Below are 7,122 nucleotides of genomic sequence, written 5' to 3' on the forward strand. Positions count from 1 at the left end.
TATGATCAAAGGGGAAAATCAAAAGGCCCTTTGTGGCTCACATCCTCATAACTCAGTCAACAATATGCAGGCAAAGAAGCATCAAACAAATGTCTGAATCATATATATTTGTTTGTAGAAATGAAAGATATTATTTTAGCAAATCAAAACCAAGTCACTCCTCTAGAAATGACAAAAAAGCTAATAGTTGAGGAACTCAGACTTAGAAATCATTGAAGATTATGAAAGGGAACAATATAAAATATACAAAACATCATTGAAGTCTATAATAATTCAATACTTACCAGAAACCTAGCATGACATTACCTATTGTCTAGAAGCCAATACAAAACAGCATTATTGCTCCCATTTTACAGATGAGTAAATGAAGGCCCAGAAAAGCAAAGATACTTGCCCAAAAACATACATATAAGTGCTAGATTCAAGATTCAAACTCATTCATCAAAAGTTCCCATCATCAAAGAAATGGTCAACTATGTTCATGAAGCTTACTAAGACAAAAAAGTAGGTATAGAAATTTAAAAAGATTATCCACAAAGACTAAGCTCAAAAGGAATTTAATAATGATAATTTGAATAAAAGGATGGAAATGCTGGTTAAAATTGAAAATTCCAACTGTCTAGAAAGTTGTCAGAGAATATCAACCACAAACGTGGACAGAAACGATACTGGATTAATAACTTCAGGGTTTACAACAGTTCCACACTAATGAAAGCCAGTCAGTGGATTCAATATGCAAGCCATCTCATAGGAGAGATAAGATGGATAAATTACTAGATTTGGAGTTTAAAAGATGCTGGCTCAAATCTTGTTTCTGACACTCATCTGTTTGACCCCAGACAATCTATCAAAAATCTTTTATTAAGTAACTACTACATACCAGTCATTCTGGCATCTGAAAAAGACCCAACTCTTAGGGAATTTATATTATGTCTACAGAAGATAAGGGGGGAGGTGAGAGAGATGGATATGTGTGTATGTATGTGTGTGTGTGTGTGTGTGTGTGTGTGAGTGTGTGTGTGTGTAAAGAGAGAGAGACAGACAGAAAGAGAAACAGAGATAGAGAGAGAGACAGAGAAAGACTTACATCTACATTTGTTTTTCTCAGTCATATTCAATTCTTTGTGATCCCATTTGGTGTTTTTTTTTTTTTTGATGAAGATACTAGAGTGATTTGCCACTCTCTTCTCCAGTTCATTTTCCAAATGAGGAAACTGAAGCAAATAGGACAAAGTGACATGCCCAAGATTATACTGCTGGTAAGTATTTCAGGAGAGATTTGAATTCAGAAAGATGAATCTTCTTGACTCCAGGTCTGATATTCTATTTACTGTACCACCTAGATGTGTGTGTATGAGAGAGAGAGGGGGGGGAGGAGAGAGAAGATGGGGGGGAGGTGTGTATGTACAAATACAAAAAATTACAGTATAATTTGGAGAAAATTCGGTAGTTGGAAATCTAAAAGGTCTATAGTGTTTGAGCTAAATTTTGAAAGAAAATAAGGATTCTAAGAAATGAAGTAAAAATTTGAGCTTCAATTTACCCATATATGAAGTGGGAATTATAATACATATAACTACCTCACAGAGTTGTTGCAAGGTCAAAATAATATTAGACATTCTGGGATCTTTCAAGACTAAAAAGCACTAGATAAATGCCATTTGCTATCACAAAAGCACTAGGAAACTAGTTCAATTGGACAAAACAAAGAGAAGCAGAAACAAATTACTCTCCATGACTTCCTTCTCTGCACCATACTTTTATATTATACTTTCATGCAGCCCCCAAAACTCTATGCTCACAAATTCTCTTCACAATAAGAACAGGACCCTCTTACCAAGCTGGGTCAAAGTATATTGTAACACATTTTTTGGTCAGCATCCTTCTCATCCAATTAATCCCTTAGCTCTTTACAATAAAAACAATTCTTCCTCATTATCTTTTTCTCTTCTCTCCCTTCTTCAGTTTACTGCAAGCCTAGAAAGACAATAATAAATCCATAAAAGGTTGAATCATGCTCAACTAAGCAAGGAATAATGGTGGAAACTAGAATGATGCCCACAGTTTCCCTTAAGTCATTATCAGACTTGGTGTCATGGAATCATATAGATTCTAGAATTTAGAACTGGAGGGGACATTAAAGATTATCTATTCCAGTCTCTTTATTATAAAGATAAGGAAAGTGAATTCCAGCAGAAGCAACTTGCCCAAAATCACAATTAGTAATTAGCAGAACCAGGATTCACACCTATGACTTGTGGCTGTACATCTATGGCTCTTTCTACTATTACAATCTCATTTTCTTCCTGTTAAATACAGAGTTGACTTCAAGTTCAAAGCCAATCACCATCAATCTCTGCATATCCAGGCCAAAACTTGAAAGTAGTTCATTGATCTTAAGTGCACTTAATCAATACACATTCCTAATTGACCAAACAGCCCTTGTCCATGAAATAACACTAGGCAGACTCCTCAAGATGACATTTCATCAAAGCCTATGTAATGATTGTCATGAGGTGTATAAAATATGATTTGAAAATTACATTTCTGAAGTTCTCTTTTAAAAGACGTCACTTCAACTGCAAATAAGTCAAAGATCTCTAATATTGTCAGTGTAGAAACTTTTTCCACCAATGAAGGTCACAACCTCTCTATGATTTAGTAGATAATTATTAGAGTTAGCTGTCCAAGGCTCAAAGAATTTAAAGACTTTTCCATGGGTTCATAGTTTGCATCAGCAACAACATCTGAATTCAGTACTCCCAAGCTCCAACTACAATGACCTATGTAAAAAAGCTTCCTTGCTTCTCATTATAAAAGGATTTTTTTAAATTTTGAGTTATTTTGAAGTTTTCATGGAAGTCCTTTAAAAGGAGTAGAGAAAGTGTTAATAATGTCGATGTTTCAGAGCTTCACATTTTTCATACCCTCATCTCTACCTCAGAGAATCCCAAGCTTCCTTTGAGTATGAGCTTGAGTGACATGTCTTATGTGAGAATAATTCAGTGTCATACTCTGGTTTTTAGTTTGCCCCTTATTGTGTCTCAGTAAAATAATATATGCTACCTATTCCAAGACATACCAACTATAATCAAGTAAGAAAGGGCATATACTTTCTTCCTTTACTGCTTCTGTTATTTCAGGGTCCTTTTGGACAGCAACAAAGGTTTCTTGTATCAATGGTTCCTCCCTATTAAAACACTAAAAATAAAGTGAAATTTCTCTACTCCATTTGCTTTCTTCTTACCCTTGAAAAGGAATCATAATCATACTAAGGAATCATAAACACTTGCATTATTATTATCAAAATATATTTTCACTTCATTTCTTTACTAGTTTGTTTAATTGCCAGAATTATAAAGGTGTTGTTTTCTATAAATAAATAGTATTTTGGCTATAATATGAATACAATTAGGCTTTTGTGGACTAAGCCCAGAAACTTAAAAGCAGCTTACAACATAATTTCAATGGGAAATGAATTTCAAGTCACAAACAAAATTATAAAACTATGCAGCCACAATCTTTGTTAGTTGGAGTGCTCCTGTATTTAGAGTAGCAATACAATAATTTTCATATTATATTTATTTTGTTGGTATATTCATTCAATGTTTTCATTAACACCCTTCTCTGAAAACTGATCTTATCATAGAAGTAACTATAGGTTAGTGCAGGCTGTGCTAACAGGAAGCACACACTGCAGAGTCCTACCAAACTGAAATGTTTTCAAGTACTGAGTAGGCAATGGACTTTATTTCTCTCATCCAAGGCTCAGATAAGATTATAATCAGGTTGATAGATAGGCAATGAACTACTTTTGGTCATAGAAATGCTTGAAGTTCTTCTAATAAGCAAAGAGAATCTGTATCAATGAAAATTGCTGTTCATCCTTTATTTTTGAAGAGAACCAATAACATCAGTAGGTGATATCTTGACTTAAATAAGATAGAGTTGCACAAAGTTGTCAGCCTTAATCTCTCTTCCAGAAGCATTGAAGTCTAGTGGCAGAACAAAAGTCAAGACAAGTGGCAATGGTCTGATCAAGCGCTAAGCGCTCCACAGTAACTGTTTCACTTGCCTTCATCGAAACAAAATGCTCTCATCCACCCACCCCTACAGGAGAAGTCTTTACATACTTGAGGTAGACATTCTCCTAATCTACCAATGTGTTTAAGGTCAATCTATTATCCTCAACTTGGTTTATCCTGTCCTCTGAGAAGTTTAACCAGGGTATGTCTACAGTTTCTTTCAGCCACAGATGAGAGTTGGGTGAAAGTGAAGGTGGAATCCACCCATACCAATAACATTGGTCAATCGATCAAGCAACGGGCATTAATCATATGTGTGTTGCATATCAGATAGTGTTTTAATGGTTGAGAAGAAGAATTCTAGTTCATCTACTCAACAAACACTTGCACATACACAAAAAAAGTTAATGTCACAAAAACAAAATGGAAGAGGTATAATCAGGTAGCAATTTGTATGAAACAGCACTAGAGTTGTGTGGGAGCACAGGATCAACATATGTCCACAGTGTCACAAGACAGCCAACAAATCTGGTGCAATCTTGGGGACCATCAAGAAAGGCACACTACCAAAAAAAGAGGAAGGTGATAGTCCCCCTACACACTTCTTTCCTCCAACCTCATCTGGACTGTTGTATTCAGTTCTCACAGTCATCTTTCCAGAACAATGATTAGCTGGATAGGATTTGTGGAGGGTAAATACAACACTGACGGGTTTTGAATTCATAATTGGATGGGCATTGATTTAAAAAATTGAAGAGAATTGTTCTGGGGAATGGAAAGTTTAAGCAATACATAATAGTATTCTTCAAGTATTTAAAGATATGCCATATTGGCGATAAGATGGCCTCTTTACTACCTGAGAATGGAATCAAAAGCAGTTGGATGAAGGCTGCAAAGAGGCAAGTTTCCTAACAATGAAAACTATCCAAAAGTGGAATAGGCTACCTCAAAAGATGAAAGGTTCCCCATCCTGGGAGGCTTTTAAGCAGAGATTAGATGATCACTTTTCAGGCATGCTATAGTGGCAATTTCTTCCTTAATTACAAACTACATGGTTGCTGCTGACATCCCTTCTAACTCAAATTCTGCAGTTCCGTGCTTTACTAAATACCAGCTGTGTTCAAAACACTATCCAAGATTTTGGATAAGACACAAAGAATAAATTAAACATAGACCCTGCCCCCATTAAGCTTAGCATCTATCATGCAAGGGAAATCAACACAGAAATCTATTTTGTAAATACCAAAGTATCTTAAAGAGTTAAAAAGAAGTATAGTCAAGAAAGAAGAAATTAGGCATTAGAAAAAAAGCATGTCAAAAATTATAAAAAAAAAAAAAACTATGAGATCTGGAAAAGGTTTTTAGTTTTAGTCATTATAAATCATTAGTTTCCTTTGAGAGAAGGTTCAGCAGAGTGATGGGAATAGAAAACAGACAGCCAGACTTGAACCATCATTTCAAGAAGTTTAGATTTAAAGGGCAAGAAAGGAATGTTATTTGAACTGCATTGGGATGGATGGGCAAAGAAAAGACTTGGGGGTTTAGAATAGAGGAATCTGGGCATCTTTATGGAAGAGGAAATGAAACTAGTAGTTAGGAGAGAGCTTGGATATGTATGAGGATGAGAAGTTACTTCTGGGGTCAGGTCCTGAAGGACTAGATGCAAGGGAGCCAGTGAAAAGTAAGATATCTTTTCTTCTGGGAACAAAGATGAAAGAGAAGAAATCAGTGGATAGTACTGAGAATTTTCTAATAATGTAGGATCCTAGAATTATAGGTTTCAATTGAGAAATGATCGAAAGGGTCACCTAATCCAACCTTCTCGTTTTAGAGATGAAGAAAACAAGACTCAGAGATATGGGTCATAACAAAACTTAGATTTGAGTGAAGATCTGAGTTCACAATGCCGGGCTGTTTTTCCTATAACATATTGGAGAACAAAAAAAGATCATATCAAACGGCCTTAGCCTCTTCCTGGCAAAATATATCCATGTACTACTTTTATGAAAATCCTAAAGAACAATTTAAACCCTGAATGCTGGATTTATTGACTAACAAATCCTTGTAAGGAACATCTAGTTTATTTAGTGAAGAGTTCAGATTCTGGCCTCAGGAAGAATCTAAATCAAATCTTGTCTTAGATACTTACTAGCTGGGTGATCTTGGATAAGTCATTTAATTCTGTTTGCCTCAGTTGCCTCATCTAGAAAATGAGGTGGAGAAATGGCAAACCACTCTAGTATCTTTGCCAAGAAAACCTCAAATTGATTTGCAAAGAGTCAAAGGTGAATAAAAACAACTAAATAAAAACAATAAGAAACCCTTCTAGACCCTCCTCATCAAATAAAGAGGTCTCTAACATATTAGTATATCCTACCCCGTGGCTAGTTGGGTCCTGGTAAGGGGAAGAGAATGAACCACATTGGACTAGAACATGGCAATAAACTGAAAATTCTGGCAGCTCTCCTAAAAACTTGGAGAAAAGAGACACATTGTACCCAGGAAGTATGCCAGGAAATTTCTCTCTTTTCAAGGCCTTGATTGCACAGAATTTATGAGGGCTAGCTTAAGGCCAGAAGGTAACAGTTTCTTGCTCCAATGTCATACTTTCATGGAAACCAAAGAGATTTAAAAGTCAAAATTAAAATACTTGATTTTTGAAATATCTTTATGTTGTTGATGCTGCCAGAAACTCAGATTCACCCTTCTTCTAAGTTCTTCATTCTGCAGCTAATAGTTGTTTCCCAACAATATATGTATGTAAGGCAGGAGGGAAGGTAAGAAGGAAGAAAAGGAAGGAAAAAAGGAGGGAAGGAAAGGAAAGGAAAGGAAAGAGAAGGGAAGAAAAGGAAAGAAAAGGAAAGGGGAGGGGAGGGGAGGGAAAGGAAAAGGAGGGAAGGAAAGGAAAAGAGAAAGAGAAAAAAACTATTAATCATGAAAATCTACAAAAAGGAGCAGAACATTCAGGAAGGGATAGACAAGCAGAACAGTGAGGATACTAAGTTTGACAGCAGAGATTGTTTTTTGACTCTTTTTGTATTCCTAGAATTTGTCACAGTTCCCGACCCAGCATAGTTACTTAATAAGTGTTTGACTG

Source organism: Sarcophilus harrisii, chromosome 2, assembly GCF_902635505.1.
Source record: "Sarcophilus harrisii chromosome 2, mSarHar1.11, whole genome shotgun sequence".
Classification (NCBI taxonomy): Eukaryota; Metazoa; Chordata; class Mammalia; order Dasyuromorphia; family Dasyuridae; genus Sarcophilus; species Sarcophilus harrisii.